At 44.2% G+C, this 18,107-nt stretch overlaps 1 non-coding gene across 1 annotated transcript; it reads left to right on the top strand.

The window, feature by feature from the left end:
* The first annotated feature begins 17,728 nt into the window (after positions 1–17,728).
* Positions 17,729–17,844, top strand: L203_104488. The gene has a single exon (XR_010725533.1). It is a non-coding gene; the product is annotated as a 5S ribosomal RNA (ribosomal RNA).
* The last annotated feature ends 263 nt before the right edge of the window (positions 17,845–18,107 follow it).

The following is an 18,107-nucleotide window of genomic DNA, read 5'->3' as shown; positions in this document are numbered from 1 at the left end:
TAAGCTATGTGTCAGGATCTCAGTGATGAGGATCCGTAGTTTGGTATGTGAGTAGTGTCTCTGACTGTGTTCTCGTTACTGGGACAAGGTGGATGAAACAAGATAGATGAGACAAGGTAATAGTGATGTAGACGTGTGATACAGTGGGCGCCAAAATGTTTCAATGTTTTCTTATTTTGGATTGGATCACCAATAACTTCCGAACGATTGCAGCGGTAGCTATCGAATCACGATGCAAGGTACGACTACTCCTTAGCTCTACAACGCATCTTCAATGACGTCATAGACTGTCTCTATCGCTGAGCTATGCGGCTTTGAAAACAGAGGCAACATTGAAACATTTTGGCACTTTTTTTTTGAAAATACAAAACTCGTTATAGCTCCATCAACACGGCCCTGAATGACGTCACCTCTTCAATACGTCATTCCGCATGTAGCGTCATCCCGCATCCGTAGCGCGATGGTATAAAAAGGGAGACGTTTGTGCTCAGCTGCCTGAACAATAATCATGCGCGCTGTTTCTACTACCCAAGTCAACAAAGCGATCTCATTGCTACATACCCGCCGTTCGTACCGGCAAATAGCCTTAGAACTAGGCTTAAGCGCCAGCACTATCAGCCGCATCCGTTTTAAACACTTTTCGTCGGATACTCCAAGAGCTAGAGGCCGCCAATCGAAATTGTCCCAATCTGAAATTGATTCGGTAGCCTCTTTAATCCAACGTAACAAGGCAAAAGATGCTGTAGAACTAACAAAGATGGCCAACACCATAACCGGCAACAACGCATCTGTAAATACAATAAGACGGTGCCTGAAAAACGCTGGGTTTAAAAACGTAACGAAGAAAAAAAAGCCACTCCTCAAATCACAACACAGGCGTGCAAGAATGGAGTTTGCAGAACAGCACAAAGACTGGACTGTGGATGACTGGAAACGGGTCATATGGTCAGACGAGACCAAGATCAATCGCCTAGGCCCAGATGGGAACAATCGGGTGTGGATTAGTAGTGGATCGAGCTTAGATGAGAAATCGGTGATTGGAACAATGAAGTTTGGTGGTGGAAGTGTCATGATTTGGGGATGTATGACGTGGTACGGTGTGGGCTATGCAGCCAAGATTGAAGGAAAGATGGATGCGGACCTCTATTGCGCAATATTGGAAGACGAACTACAACAAACCATCGAATACTATGCCCTCAACCGCTCCAAGATCATTTTTCAACAAGACAACGATCCCAAACATACGAGCAGAAAAGCTAGCGAGTGGCTTCAAAATTGCAACATGAGTACTTTGCGGTGGCCCGCTCAGTCTCCCGACCTCAACCCCATCGAGCACTTATGGCATTACCTCAAAAAAGAGCTCAAAAGGGAGAAAAATGAGCCCAAAGGCATGTTAGAACTTTGGGAGAGGATTGAAAAGGTTTGGGATGAGATACCGGTCTCAGTCTGCCAGAGCCTTATAGAGAGTATGCCACGGAGGATACAGGCGGTTCTTCGTGCCAAGGGAGGCTATATAAAGTATTAAAAACATGAATTTATGTTCTCAAAAAAAAAGTGCCAAAATGTTTCAATGTTGCCTCTGTTTTCAAAGCCGCATAGCTCAGCGATAGAGACAGTCTATGACGTCATTGAAGATGCGTTGTAGAGCTAAGGAGTAGTCGTACCTTGCATCGTGATTCGATAGCTACCGCTGCAATCGTTCGGAAGTTATTGGTGATCCAATCCAAAATAAGAAAACATTGAAACATTTTGGCGCCCACTGTACATCTCTGGGGAAAGGTAAGTTTAAGACTTCCTGTTTATATATATGTAAAGTCCAAGCTATGCTATGCTATACACAAGTCAAATACAATAACCCAATACACAGATACAGGAACTAGGATGCGAGTTATCTTACAAGTAATTAATTAGTTAATTAACTCCCGATAGCATAACCAGGATACTTAACTTGATATTCTTACACAACTGTATTCATTACAGGAGCTCCCTCTTCAAGGGCGAAGTCCTCTGAGCATCAGAGAGTATCGAGGTTAGCTCTGCTGCCTTGATTTGCGAGTTCTTTTGATTACTCTTCTCGTAGGAGTAATGGCAGGAAAGTGATGGTCAGAGTTCCTATATTTTCTTCTGAATTTTGCAAACGAAGTGGTAAGTTTGACAGCTTCCCAAGGTTCCCACGAATTGTGTTCCTCCGAAAAGCCTCTCCATTTTACGAGATACTCACAAGTTTCCGTGTCTTCATTATATCTTGAGTCTAAGATGTCATCGACAAACCATTCCTCTTCACCGTCTACGATGACAGGCAGTGGCAGTTCTTGGCTCTGCGCCTCATGACCTGGTCGTACTGGCTCTAGACATGTCACGTGGAATACCGGATGGATGTTCATGGATGCCGGAAGGTCGAGCTTGAATGACAGAGGCGAGGGAGTGTTTTCGATGATAGTAAAAGGTCCTAGGAATTTCTGATCAAGCTTCGCAGAAGGGCGAAGCGAAGTAATATTCTTTGTGTTGAGAAAGACTTGATCACCTACTTTGAATAACGGGGTGTTTCCTGCCGAACCTATGTCTTTTCTTTTCCTATCATAATACTTTGCTTGGTTCTCCTGAGCTTTCTTCATATTCTCTGCTAGCTTGGTATGTGTTTCCTTGAGTTTGTTGACCTGATCTGTTGCCGCAGGGACTGATGTTGGGGATGTATTCGTATTCGGTATCGTACTAGGCATAGTTGTTAGCGAAAACGGACTATACGGATGATACCCATGGTTCGCCTCGAACGGCGATAGTCCAGTAGACGTATGAATGGCGTTATTGTATGTGAACTCCGCTAGGTCTAGTAGCGTAGTCCAATCGTCTTGGTTATAACTGCAGAAGGTCCGTAAGTATTGCTCCAAGATTTGATTTACCCGTTCTGTTTGTCCATCCGTTTGAGGATGAAAAGCAGTTGAGAAGTTTGGCTTGGTACCTAAGCTTTCCAGGAACGCTCGCCAGAAGTTGGAAGTAAAGATAGTACCCCTATCTGATACGATGTCTGCGGGAATACCGTGAAGTCTCATAATATTTTGTCGAAACATCACAGCCAGCTCGGTAGCACCAAAACCATCCTCCTTGTAGGGTGCAAAATGTGCCTGCTTGGAGAAGCGATCCACGAATACCATAATTGCGTCGAAACCTGACGATAAAGGCAGTTTGACTATGGCATCCATCGATATGGAGTGCCATGGGCGAGGGGGAATTGGTAAGGACTGGAGGGGACCGTATGGTTTATGTCGTGCGGGTTTGTTCCTTGCACATGTGTGGCAACCAGCTACGTATTTGTTAATAAAACCTCTCATGCCTGGGAAGAAACAATATCTAGATATAAGACTAAAAGTCTTGCTTTGTCCCAGGTGTCCAGCTGTAGGCGCGTTGTGTGCTTGATGACATATATCTAGCTTTAGTTGGTGGTCTTGTGGAATGAGTATTTTCTTGTTGTAATAGACGACATTATCCTGTATTGTATGTAGAGCAATCTTGGTGTTGATATCCGAAGTTCGGGGTTTGTTTGGATCTTGTAAATACGGCAATAATTCTCGGATGGCTGGGTCTTCTCGTTGTAACGTTTCGATTCGCTTTATTGTATCTGAGATGGTATCCTCTGTGATAGTGTCAGTGGCAGAGATCACGAACTGACCTGGCTTTAAGAGCGCTCGGGGAGGTGCATCGGCAGCTCTACTCCCCCCTTGCAGGTCTTGACGTCTCGTCAAGGCATCTGCCTGCCCATCTGAGCGCCAGAGCGATACACGATCTTGAAATCATAGTTGGCGAGTACTTCTGCCCAGCGAGCCTGACGACGATTCAGCACCTTCGAAGTGGTAAAATACTCAAGATTCTTATGGTCTGTATAAACCGTGATTTCTTTTGATCCTTCTAGATATGCTCGCCATTCCTTAAAAGCCCAAACGATTGCCAGCATTTCCTTATCATATATCTCATAGTTTAGTTCGACGTCCGTGAGCTTCCTGGAATAGAATGCGATAGGCCTAAGTTGGTTTCGTTCGTCTGGATGGGATATGATACCTGCAATGGCGTAGTCAGAAGCATCAGTCTCGATAACTATCGGTTGACTGGGAGAGAAGTGCTGGAGGATTGGCGCGGTCGTAAAAGCTTTCTTCAGAGTCAGGAATGCATCCTCGGCCGCTTCTGTCCATTCAAACATCACATCTTTCTTTGTCAAAGCCGTTAATGGCGTTGCAATCTTGGAATATGACTTGATAAAACGACGATAGAAGTTTGCAAAGCCCAAAAAGGACTGAACGCCTTTGACATTCCTCGGAGTTTTCCAGTCGGTGATAGCCTCCACCTTTTTTGGATCCATTTTGATGCCGTCTTTCGACGCGATGAATCCCAGGAAACCGATTTCACTTTGAAAAAATTGACATTTGCTGGCATTCGCCCATAATTGATTTTCTTTTAGCTTTTTCAGTACTTGGTTCACATGTACGACATGCTCTTCTCGGGTTTTACTGAAGATCAGTATATCGTCCAAGTATACAATTACCGATAAGTCCAGGTATTCACGGAGTACGTCGTTTATTAGATTTTGGAACGAGGCAGGAGCGTTGGTAAGTCCAAACGGCATAACCTGATACTCGTACAGTCCGTATCGTGTTCTAAACGCTGTCTTCCATTCGTCTCCTTTTTGATACGAATTAAGTGATATGCGGCGCGAAGGTCGATCTTCGAAAACCAGGAAGCTTCTGAGAGTCTGTCAAGGGATTCGCCTATCAATGGAAGTGGATAACGATTCTTGGTGGTAATGTCGTTCAGGTTGCGATAGTCTACACAGAGTCTCAGCGATCCATCTGATTTTTTCACGAAAAGAATTGGGGATCCAGCAGGACTGGTACTTGGTCTAATAAATCCATTCCGTAAGTTGTTCTTCAAGTATCCGTCTAGCGTTTTCAATTCCACCTCTGACAGTCTGTAGACTGGACCGAACTTCGGTTGCGTCCCCTCCTTGATAGGTATAGCATGGTCGTATGGTCCATGATCAGGAAGTTTGTCGGAGTTTGCCTCGTCGAATACGGATAAGAATGAGTGAAACTCTGTTGGGACGATTTTCTTAAGCTGATCTATGTCAGGGACTTCTTCTTCTTCCTCTTCTCTTGGTAGAGGATCGATAAAACCGGTTGCATTCGGTGTGCTTTTGTCATGAGCAAGATGGTAACTGGCAAAAATTTCAGCAATTTTCTGTTCTTCACCTACAAGGTTATCCAAAGGAACAATATTGTCATCATGGCACTGCTCATTACAGTAAGCGGACGCAAATACCAGCTTCTTGGTCGCCCAGCTTATACTGGGATTGTGCTTTGTAAGCCATGGAATACCCAAGATAATAGGGTAAGCTCCTATCGATGTAATATCAAAAGAGATGGTCTCAGAATGACCCTGGGCAGTCATGCCAACTGGAGCAGTCATATGAGTAACCGCTCCTGACTTTATCGGTCGACCATCAATGACTTGTAGTGTTACTGGATGTTCTTTCTGGATTTTGGCAATATTCGTCTTTTCCAGAAAGGACGAGTTAATGAAGTTGTTCGTGGCGCCGGAGTCGATCATTGCGAACGTCTCGTAGCGTTCTTTATTGTATTCCATCGTCACTGGTACACATAGGTGCGTGTATGATGCATTAGTCGAATCTTTTCTGGGTTCTGTGGTGCAAATGTGACTATAAAAAGACTCATCAACTTGCATACTCGTATTGTTCTTTATCTGTTCCCCCTTTTTATCCCAAGCGGGGTTTCTTACTTTGCTTGGGATTCTCCATTTTTTGAATTTTCACTTTCTTTCCTTCTTTCCTCCTCATGATAATGGCTACTCCTCTCCTCTCTGTAGCCTTTTTTCCACTCGAGGGCGATACCTAGGTCTAGGCTTGTTTCTACAGTGCTCAGCATAGTGTCCAGGCTTCCTACAGTAGAGGCAGAGATTGTTCTTCCACCTATACTCTTTCTCTTCAGGTGAGATAGAACCTCGGTAGGTGCGTGTTCCGTCGATTTCCATCGGGATGTAATGACGCGTCGCGGGCGCGGACTGAGGAGTTTCCTCGACGGTCTGTTTCTCCCAGTCTTGTTGACACAGGAGATTATCCCAGAGGATAGATTCGTCGATCAAGCTGTCCAAATTCTGATATTTGGAACTACTCAACAGCTTTTCTTTTAACTTAAGCTTGAGGCCCCGGAAATAGGTATGTCGCTGGGCAGAGTCCGTATCTTGGGTATACGACGCTAGGCGCCTGAACTGGGATGCGTAATCTGAAGCTGACCCCGTTTGCCTTAGCTCCAGCAGTCGGTCGCGAGCTTTGTCCTCGGCGAATGTTTCTCCGTAACTTTTCAAGAACTCCGCTCGGAAACCAGACCAGGTCTTGGTCCAAGTCGGCTGGGCTTCTTCCCCCTTGTCGGCAAAGGAGACTACCCAGCGAAAACCTGCATCGTGGAGAAGACTGGTTGCTGTGACGACCTTGGAGTGTTCGTCAAAGTACGTTTGGGGCTTGGCACTGAAAGCCAGGTCACAACGATGGATGAACAACAACGCATCTTCTCTTCGCCCGCTGAATGGAGCGGGCAAGGCAACGGGAGGCTCGGGAACGGTGTAATGGACTGCCTCCCTTCTGGTTTCTGGGCTTGGGATGGCAGGGAGACTCTGGGGCTCGGGTTTTCTTTTTGACTTGGCCAGTTCTTCTCTGAGTCGCACGATTTCTTCGTGCATGGACACCATGGTGGCTCTCATCTCAGGAGGATAGGATTCTAGGTTTTGTTCAAGGCTTGACATGTTGCTAGGAGTGTATGAGGATCTGGGTAGTTTTCTTGAGACGAGAATAACAGCAAGGACACCAGAGAGAGATGTATACTGTCAGGATCTCAGTGATGAGGATCCGTAGTTTGGTATGTGAGTAGTGTCTCTGACTGTGTTCTCGTTACTGGGACAAGGTGGATGAAACAAGATAGATGAGACAAGGTAATAGTGATGTAGACGTGTGATACATCTCTAGGGAAAAGGTAAGTCTAAGACTACCTGTTTATATATATGTAAAATCTAAGCTATGCTATGCTATACACAAGTCAAATACAATAACCCAATACACAGATACAGGAACTAGGATGCGAGTTATCTTACAAGTAATTAATTAGTTAATTAACTCCCGATAGCATAACAAGGATACTTAACTTGATATTCTTACACAACTGTATTCATTACACAACTGTTGCGCATCAGAGAAGGAGATGAGAACAAAGCGGCACTGAAGACGAGGTATGGTACGTACAATTCTCTGGTCGTTCGTGACGGGTTGTGCAATGCTCCTGCAAGCTTTCAATATTTCCTCAATGATATCTTTGAGGATCTACTGGATGAAGGAGTAGTGGTTTATATTGATGACATTGTTGTTTATGCAAACACAAAGAAAGAACTTACTGCTTTAGTTTTCGAAGTGTTACGTCGATTGTGGGAAAATAGGCTGGTGGTGAACGCAACAAAGTGTGAGTGGGAACAGGAAGAAATAACATTCTTAGGTCACAAGGTATCACACGGTAAAACACATCTACCCAGCGATAAGATCAAAGCAGTAGTAGACTGGCCAACTCCAAAGACGATGAAGCAATTAAGAAAATTTCTTGGGTTCTCCAGTTGGTGTCGAAGATTCATTAAAGACTATGCTCACATAACAGGACCATTATCAAAACTTCTACGCAAAAACGCTGAGTGGGAATGGGATATTGATTGTCAAAAAGCATTTGAAACATTACGAAACGCATTTGTATCTGATCCGATAATGAAATTATACGATAACTCCCAACAAGTCATTCTTGAAACAGATGCGTCGGATTGTGCGGTAGGTGCGGTAGCCTTTCAATACTTTCGAAACACAGAAACAGGGATTTTACACAAGCATGCTGTGGCTTATTGGTCACGACTTATGTCTGATACTGAACGTCGTTATTCGGTAGGTGAAAAAGAGTTACTAGCAATCGTAGATGCACTCAAGGAATGGAGAACTTGGCTATTAAGTTGCCCAGGGCCAATTCAAATCATCACGGATCACAAGAACCTCGAATACTTTATGGAGAAGCGTCAACTAGGACGTAGACAAGGAAGATGGCTTGATGAATTAGCTGAGTTCAATTTCCAAATATATTATCGACCAGGACATGAAAACGATGCTGCTGATGCTCTATCGCGTAGACCAGATTACCACATAGGCAAAGGCGTATCAATAGACGAAGCAACAAACCCATCTAGCTTCGCACAATTGTTACCTACGATGAAAGAGTGGAATGAAGAAAAAGAAGTAGAAAGGCATATTAGAGGAGTCAGAGTGAGCACAAGTTGTAATGAGAAAAACCTTTCATTGCGAGAAAAACTTATCAGAGGCATCATGATCGATGAAAACTTGGCCAAGATGCGTGCTAGTGGACTTCAGATGGTACCTTATGGGCAAACATCGACAAATCATTGCAAACTTGTTGGCTGGACAGTAGACGGATTACTAACATTCAAGGATCGTATAGTAGTTCCAGAGTATGAAGGCGCAAGACTCGATATTTTGCGTATGCGGCATGATTCAAAGTTCACTGGCCATCCCGGTAGAGATCGAACTCTTGGGATGATAAAAAGGGATTATCACTGGGATCAAATGAAAAAGACGGTTACTGCCTACGTCAAGTCATGCCATGAGTGTGCTCGACATAAACCAAAACGGCATGCTCCTTACGGTCTACTACAACCTCTACCAGTTCCATCTCGTCCATGGACAGAGATTTCGATGGACATGATCGGCCCATTGCCCAAGTCTGAGGGCTACGATGCTGTATTAGTCGTAGTAGATCGATTCTCGAAAATGGCTCACTTCATTCCTGTCACAACGAGCCTTACGTCGGCTACGCTTGCTCAGCTTTTTGTCCAACATGTCTTCTCAAAACATGGAATTCCAGAAAAGGTGGTATCCGACCGAGGTTCTATATTTATTTCTCAATGGTGGCGTGAGTTTGCTAAACTTGCAGGGATGTCGAATGTATACTCTTCGCCGTATCATCCTCAGACGGATGGTCAAACTGAGAGAACAAACCAACATCTTGGGCAGTATTTGAGTATCTATACATCTTATCAAATGGATGACTGGAGTAATCTTTTACCTTGGGCTGAATTTGCTTACAACAATTCTCCTAGCCACAGCACCGGACTGTCCCCATTTGAAGCCTTATACGGCTGTAACGTTCGATTCGACATTGACGCAATCGAAGGAAGACTCGAAGCAGCAAAGGAAAATCGAGTAGATGTTAATACATTCGAAAGGTACAAGGGAATAGAAGAGTGCATAAAGCAGGCGAATAAACGATCAGCAAAACAATACGACAAAAGACACATACCGGCGCCAAAAATGGAGATAGGAAGCGAGGTCTTCCTGAGCACCAAGAACTTGTCAACAGAAAGACCTTCTGCCAAGTTGGAGGCTCGCTACATTGGACCGTACAAGTTGACAGCATTTGTAGGCAAAAAACGCTGTCAAGCTGGACCTCTGTAACGGTTTAACCAATGCATCAATTACCCGCAAAAGGATTGTTAATGGTGCTCGAACACCAACTTATGCATTGCTTATAACCTGTTGTTACAGAACTGTAACAACCTCCCTACAAATGTTAATACTAGCCCGATCGTTCATATCTCTCGTATCGAACCTGCCTACCCGAATAATCTCCCTGGCCGTGTACAACCGCCGCCGCCGCCTGTTGTTGTTAACGGCGAAGAAGAGTTTGTGGTAGAGAGGATTGTGGACTCGAGAAGACAGAGAAAGAGGGTAGAGTATAGAGTTGAATGGAGAGGGTACACCGGGCCGGAGCAGTACGACTGGTTGCCTTCAGAAGAAGTGCAGAAACTGGTGGCCTTGGATGAATTCCATCGACTATATCCGGAGAAGCCAGGAGGACCAGCGGAAGAGCTTGAGACTGGGAAGAAGAAAAGGCGTCCGAAAAGACGGTAAAATAAACTCGAGGGAAGTGTTGTAAAGTAAACGATGTGTACTGATAAGTTCGTCGCACAGGAGTGCTTCAATTTTTCGGTGGGAGAAAGTCAGACTGTTACAGTCTTACTGTAACCCCTGCGGAGATGGAGGGATGTCCGGCGGTGGAGGCTGGTGTATATACAGTGGGGAGCAAAATGTTTCAATGTTTTTTTTTTTTGGATTGGATCACCAATAACTTCCGAACGATAGCAACGGCAGCTATTGAATCTCGATGCAAGGTACAGTTATTTCTTAGCTCTACAACGCATCTTCAGTGACGTCATTAACTGTATTTATGGCTGAGCTATGCGGCTTTGAAAACAGAGGCCACATTGAAACATTTTGCTCCCTGTTTTTTGAGAACATAAATTCATGTTTCTAATACTTTGTATAGCCTCCCTTGGCACGAAGAACTGCCTGTATCCTCCGTGGCATACTCTCTATAAGGCTTTGGCAGACTGAGACCGGTATCTCATCCCAAACCTTTTCAATCCTCTCCCAAAGTTCTAACATGCCTTTGGGCTCATTTTCCTCCCTTTTCAGTTCTTTCTTGAGGTAATGCCATAAATGCTCGATAGGGTTGAGGTCGGGAGACTGAGCGGGCCACCGCAAAGTACTTATGTTGCAATTTTGAAGCCACTCGCTAGCTTTTCTGCTCGTATGCTTCGGATCGTTGTCTTGTTGAAAAATGATCTTTGAGCGGTTGAGGGCGTAGTATTCGATGGTTTGTTGTAATTCGTCTTCCAATATTGCGCAATAGAGGTCCGCATCCATCTTTCCCTCAATCTTGGCTGCATAGCCCACACCGTACCACGTCATACATCCCCAAATCATGACACTTCCACCACCAAACTTCATTGTTCCAATCACCGATTTCTCATCCACGCCCGATCCACTACTAATCCATACCCGATTGTTTCCATCTGGGCCTAGGCGATTGATCTTGGTCTCGTCTGACCATATGACCCGTTTCCAGTCGTCCACAGTCCAGTCTTTGTGCCGTTCTGCAAAATCTATTTTTGCACGCCTGTGCTGCAATTTGAGAAATGGCTTTTTTCCTTCGTAACGTTCTCAAACCCAGCGTTGTTCATGCACTGTCTTACTGTATGTACAGATTCGTCGTTACCGGTTATGGTGCTGGCAATGTTTTCTAGTTCTAAGCACATTTCGCTTTGTTACGTTGGACCAAAGAGGCTAAAAAATCAACCTCAGATGAGACAGTTTCGATTGGCGGCCTCTAGCTCTTGGAGTATCCGACGGAAAGTGCTTAGAGTGGATGCGACTGATAGTGCTGACACTTAGGCCCAGTTCTGAGGCTATTTGCCGGTACGAGCGGCGGGTATGTAGCAATGAGATCGCTTTGTTGACTTGGGTAGTAGAAATAGCGCGCATGATTATTGTTCAGGCAGCTGAGCACAAACGTCTCCCTTTTTATACCATCGCGCTACTGATGCGGAATGACGCTACATGCGGAATGACGTAGCGAAGAAATGACGTCATTCAGGGCCGTGTTGGTGGAGCTATGACGAGTTTCATATTTTCAAAAAACACGGAGCAAAATGTTTCAATGCGGCCTCTATCTTCCGAGCCGCATAGCTCAGTGATAGATACAGTCGATGACGTCATGAAAGCTGTGTTATAGAGCTAAGAAGTAGTCGTACCTTGCATCGGTATTCGATGGCTACCGCTGCAATCGTTCGGAAGTTATCGGTGACCCAATCCAAAAAAAGAAAACATTGAAACATTTTGCTCCCCACTGTATAAGCAATGCATAAGTTGGTGTATGAACACCGTCAACAATCCTTTTGCGGGTAATTGATGCATTGGTTAAACCGTTACAAATTAATGGTGCTCAGCCTTGGCAGACGCTCGTGGGTTCAAACCGTAGATGGGGTGAAAGATTTTGCACTTTCGTGTTCAACCCCGAATCCAGGTGACGTATCACCTTCTAGTATCGAGTGATCTAGTAAACCTAGGAACCCGCGTCTCGTCCAGGGTGTTTGACCTTCAGTTCGTGGTGAGGCACCTCTAAGGGTAGTCATCGAAAGGAGTGGCTATCTAGACCTGCCGAAAGTCCCATGGAGGTTGAACGGAGGACCTTATGACCTAGCGTTGTGACTCACCAGGAGGCTCGTCCTTCCAGAGTGAAGGAAGTCAGACTGTTACAGTTCTGTAACAATAGGTTATAAGCAATGCATAAGTTGGTGTATGAACACCGTCAACAATCCTTTTGCGGGTAATTGATGCATTGGTTAAACCGTTACATCGGTCCACAACTTTTCCTCCCAGGAAGTCTGTGGCAAAGAGGACCTTTTCCTCTTCCGTCGTGTAATCCTTGGGGTTTAAAGTGAATTCCCTCTTACACTGGTATAAGAATTGCCTCAGCCTTTCCGGGTTTTTTCCGTCAAAACGCTCCGGAGTTATTGAACGCTTTGCTGACACAGGAGCAGGAGTCGTTTCGTTCACTGGCTTCTTCAGTTCGACGAGTTCCTCCTTCCTGTTTTCTGAGTGTACTTTGAGGCTTTCCTTTTCCTTTTCTAGCACCTCTTTCTTCAATTTCAACATTTCAATCTCCAGCCTCAAAGCATTAATCATATCCATGTTGACTGATTCAGCTCGGGCCTCCTTGTTGTTTTCTTTATCTATCTGGGCCATGCTTCTCAAGTTATAGTGTTTGGGATCAACTATTTCTTGGGTGTCCATTGTTACGGCCTATCCCAATTTCTCTGTAGCGCAGGTTGGTGGGTTGTTCAAGGTTTTCTAGGTTTCTAGGTTTTCTCGGTTGTCTAGGTTTTCTAGGTGATGCAGTTGTCTAGGTTTATTCTATTACAGGCCTGAGTAGTTAAAACTCAAGAACTTGCATTAATAGAAATATAAAGAAAAGAACAAAGATACAAGTAATGTAAACTATATACACCAGTGTTACGGCCTGTCCCAATTTCTTTGTAGCGCAGGTTGGTGGGTTGTTCAAGGTTTTCTAGGTTTCTAGGTTTTCTCGGTTGTCTAGGTTTTCTAGGTGATTGTGATGAATACGGACATCGGAACAATGTCCGCTCTTTCTTTTCTTTATTTTTTTTACTTAGTCATTTCCGCCGCGGTACTGGATATCCGGCGTTCATTCGTACATCCGCGATTCTCTGTTTCCCCTCTACATATATATACTGGACTTGCTATCTACAATAGTTCTCCAGTGATGTATCATACGTCTAACCCTACCTCCATCTATATTTATTATTCTTATCCATTCCTCTTCCAATATTGTCAAGTCAGAGACATCCCTTCATCTATCTATCCTTAAGTCTTTATCAACAACAAATCAACCAACTCAACTATACCAACCACCCATTCCTGACATACGGACTGTCCTACTGCAAAAAGACCTGTAAGCATGCCTGCTGTTACGACCAGTGCCGGCGGCTGGGAGAACGACACAGGTGGACGATGATAATAATGGCGCTGGTGGCCATGTTGACGATATAACGGTAACGTATCCGAATGGGACTGGACGATACTGATGATTGGAAGTAATAGTGATAACAGCCTATACGTGTAACATATGATATTTGAATTCTCAAGGAGAATCCTCAACAACTACCTACTCTATATATATGATATATATCTGGTATCCTGCCTGTATCCACGTGTTATGACCTTGTGTGTGCAGGGTCATAACACCTGCACGACAGGTGCAGATGGAATGGATGGAGGAGAGCGATGTAGATGTGAGTAGACGTCTTTACTCCCATCCTATTCCCAAGCCACCAAAACCTTGTCTTTCTGGATCTCTACCATTGTCACGAACTAACAAACAACCAGAAGTAAACATGCTTCTGAGTGGTGATAAAAATGTATACAGAAAAGTGATTGCGTTATTGGATACCGGTTCCAGTGGTTGTTTCATTCAGCCCTCCAGTACACTACTAAAGTCAGCGAAAATAACTCAGCATAACACGAGAATTACCATGAAATATCTCGACGGTGTTAGCGCCTGCTCAACTCTGTCTTTGTCGCAGGTCGGGTATGGCGGCTTAGTTCTAGGTTCTTGGTTCTTGGTTCTCGGTTTCTGGGTTCTTGGTTCCCGGTTTCTGGGTTCTAGGTTGCACAAGAGTATGTATTATATCAGAACAGGCGTAGAGCAAATTACTCTCCAACTTGCATTAATATAATTATAAAAGAAAAAGAGAAAACAGAGATACAAATATAAACTATATACACAACCTCCACCAGCGGGCTTCCTTCCATCTTTGCAAGGTTACAGTAAGGACTGTAACATCTTTTACCTTGGGCTGAATTTGCTTACAACAATTCTCCTAGCCACAGCACCGGACTGTCCCCATTTGAAGCCTTATACGGCTGTAACGTTCGATTCGACATTGACGCAATCGAAGGAAGACTCGAAGCAGCAAAGGAAAATCGAGTAGATGTTAATACATTCGAAAGGTACAAGGGAATAGAAGAGTGCATAAAGCAGGCGAATAAACGATCAGCAAAGCAATACGACAAAAAACACATACCGGCGCCAAAAATGGAGATAGGAAGCGAGGTCTTCCTGAGCACCAAGAACTTGTCAACAGAAAGACCTTCTGCCAAGTTGGAGGCTCGCTACATTGGACCGTACAAGTTGACAGCATTTGTAGGCAAAAAACGCTGTCAAGCTGGACCTCCCTACAAATGTCAATACTAGCCCGATCGTTCATATCTCTCGTATCGAACCTGCCTACCCGAATAAACTCCCTGGCCGCGTACAACCGCCGCCGCCGCCTGTTAATGTTAACGGTGAAGAAGAGTTTGTGGTAGAGAGGATTGTGGACTCGAGAAGACAGAGAAAGAGGGTAGAGTATAGAGTTGAATGGAGAGGGTACACCGGGCCGGAGCAGTACGACTGGTTGCCTTCAGAAGAAGTGCAGAAACTGGTGGCCTTGGATGAATTCCATCGACTATTTCCGGAGAAGCCAGGAGGACCAGCGGAAGAGCTTGAGACTGGGAAGAGGAAAAGGCGTCCGAAAAGACGGTAAAATAAACTCGAGGGAAGTGTTGTAAAGTAAACGATGTGTACTGATAAGTTCGTCGCACAGGAGTGCTTCAATTTTTCGGTGGGAGAAAGTCAGACTGTTACAGTCTTACTGTAACCCCTGCGGAGACGGAGGGATGTCCGGCGGTGGAGGCTGGTGTATATAGTTTACATTACTTGTATCTTTGTTCTTTTCTTTATATTTCTATTAATGCAAGTTCTTGAGTTTTAACTACTCAGGCCTGTAATAGAATAAACCTAGACAACTGCATCACCTAGAACACCTAGACAACCGAGAAAACCTAGAAAACCTAGAAAACCTAGAAAACCTAGAAAAACCTTGAACGACCCACCAACCTGCGCTACAGAGAAATTGGGACAGGCCGTAACACTGTGGAACTAAAAAACATTTCCAACATCTTAACCGGTAACAACGCATCTGTACATACAATAAGACGGTGCCTGAACAACGCTGGGTTTAAGAGCGTTATGAAGAAAAAAAAGCCACTCCTCAAATTGCAACACAGGCGTGCAAGAATGGAGTTTGCAGAACGGCACAAAGACTGGACTGTGGAAGACTGGAAACGGGTCATATGGTCAGACGAGACCAAGATCAATCGCCTAGGCCCGGATGGAAACAATAGGGTGTGGATTAGTAGTGGATCGAGCTTGGATGAAAAATCGGTCGTTGGAACAATGAAGTTTGGTGGTGGAAATGTCATGATTTGGGGATGTATGACGTGGTACGGGGTGGGCTATGCAGCCAAGATTGAAGGAAAGATGGATGCCGACCTCTATTGCGCAATATTGGAAGACGAACTACAGCAAACCATTGAATACTATGCCCTCAACCGCTCAAAGATCATATTTCAACAAGACAACGATCCCAAACATACGAGCAAAAAAGCGAGTGGTCTAAAAATTGCCACATGAGTACTTTGCGGTGGCCCGCTCAGTCTCCTGGCCTCAACCCTATCGAACACATATGGCATTACCTCAAAAAGAACTCAAAAGGAAGAAAAATGAGCCCGAAGGCATGTTAGAACTTTGGGAGAGGATTGAAAAGGTTTGGGATGAGGTACCGGTTTCAGTCTGCCACAGTCTCATAGAGAGTATACCGCGAAGGGTACAGGCAGTTGTTCGTGCCAAGGGAGGCTATGTTACGGATATAACCAATGCATCAATTAACCGCAAAAGGATTGTTAATGGTGTTCGAACACTAACTTATGCATTGCTTATATTCCGTTGTTACGGACCGTAACAATTATCCTGTATCGTATGTAGAGAAATCTTGATGTTGATATCCGAAGTTCGGGGTTTGTTTGGATCTTGTAAATACGGCAATAATTCTCGGATGGCTGGGTCTTCTTGTTGTAACGTTTTGATTCATTTTATTGTATTTGAGATGGTATCCTCTGTGATAGTGTCAGTGGCAGAGATCACGAACTGACCTGGCTTTAAGAGCGCTCGAGGGGGTGCATCGGCAGCTCTACTCCCCCCTTGCAGGTCTTGACGTCTCGTCAAGGCATCTGCTTTGCCCATTTGGGTGCCAGAGCAATAAATGATCTTGAAATCATAGTTGGCCAGTACTTCTGCCCAGTGAGCCTGACGACGATTCAGCACCTTTGACGTTGTAAAATACTCAAGGTTTTTATGGTCTGTATAAACCGCGATTTCTTTTGATCCTCCTAGATATGCTCTCCATTCCTTAAAAGCCCAAATGATTGCTAGCATTTCTTTATCATATATTTCGTAGTTTAGCTCGACATCTGTAAGTTTCCTGGAATAGAATGCGATAGGCCTAAGTTGGTTTCGTTCGTCTGGATGAGATATGATACCTGCAATGGCGTAGTCAGAAGCATCAGTCTCGATAACTATGGGTCGACTGGGAGAGAAGTGCTGGAGGATTGTGTTACCGCCTTGCTTCCTACTTATTTTCGTGCAGGTTGGATAATCGTTTGCAGGATATGTAAGCTGGTTCCAGATTCTTGGGTTCTCGATTCTAGGTTCTCGGTTCTTGGTTTTGGAATTGTATATCAATGTATTATCATATAAAGTGCAGGCGTAGAGTGAAATACTCCAGAACTAGCATTAATATAATTATAAAGGAAAAGGAGAAAATTAAGATACAATTAAATAACTATGTACACCACTCTCCCCGTCGGACTTACCTCCATCTCCGTAGGGGTTACAGTAAAACTGCAACAACAATAATGTAATTGGAGTTGCATTATTATTTATTGGCTATATTCCGTGTCATAATTCCAAGGTTATGACACCTTGCCTTACTATCCACCTTCCCGTGACACGCAATCTTGACATTGTTCATCACGAAATAAAAAGAAAATGAAAGAGAAGGAAAAGAAAGAAAGAAAATAAGGAAACAAATAAAACATCATTCTGCTAGCCACAGCTACTCACAATTTGTTATTACCGTACCAAACATTTGTATTTATTTGTTACGACCCGATTAATTATTTGGTTCCAAGCCTTAACCAAAAAGACTACGAAAAGTCTTAAAAAGTATTGATGGTCCTTTTGTTGGCTACATTGCATGTTGCGAGACCGAGGTCATGGTACTGGACGACAACTGAAGATTATGAACTAGGTCGCTTTCAGGATATAAGTCGGTTATAAAATGCTTGGCGCAATAAGATTATAATTCTTATCCAGTATGTAAAGCTATCCTCGGCCATAGAATTTGCATCAAATACCACGTCCCGTCCGATCCGTGAAGTCAAGTTGCATATCGCTCGGTTAGTACCAAGGTGGGGGACCACTTGGGAATCCCGAGTGCTGAGGTTTTTTTTTAAGTACATCTCTGCATATTCTCACTCGGATCTTAAATATCGCAGACGAATTTTTTTAATCGGTTTAAAAGCGGACTCGATACGTATCCTGGATACCTTGCCTACTGTAAACCTTTTATTTTATTTTTTGTTGCAAAAGACATCCGCTACCCTGTTTGGAAGATAGATACAACACGTAGGTAGATGTGATCGACATACGTTATTGAACCCTTGTAAGACTTAATGATTCTCAAGTTCCCATCTAATACCCTGCAAC

The sequence above is a fragment of the Cryptococcus depauperatus genome, chromosome 5, assembly GCF_001720195.1.
Source record: "Cryptococcus depauperatus CBS 7841 chromosome 5, complete sequence".
In the NCBI taxonomy this organism is placed as follows: domain Eukaryota; kingdom Fungi; phylum Basidiomycota; class Tremellomycetes; order Tremellales; family Cryptococcaceae; genus Cryptococcus; species Cryptococcus depauperatus.
The sequence above is the reverse complement of the archived record's forward strand: the minus strand, read 5'-3'. Positions and strand labels throughout refer to the sequence as shown.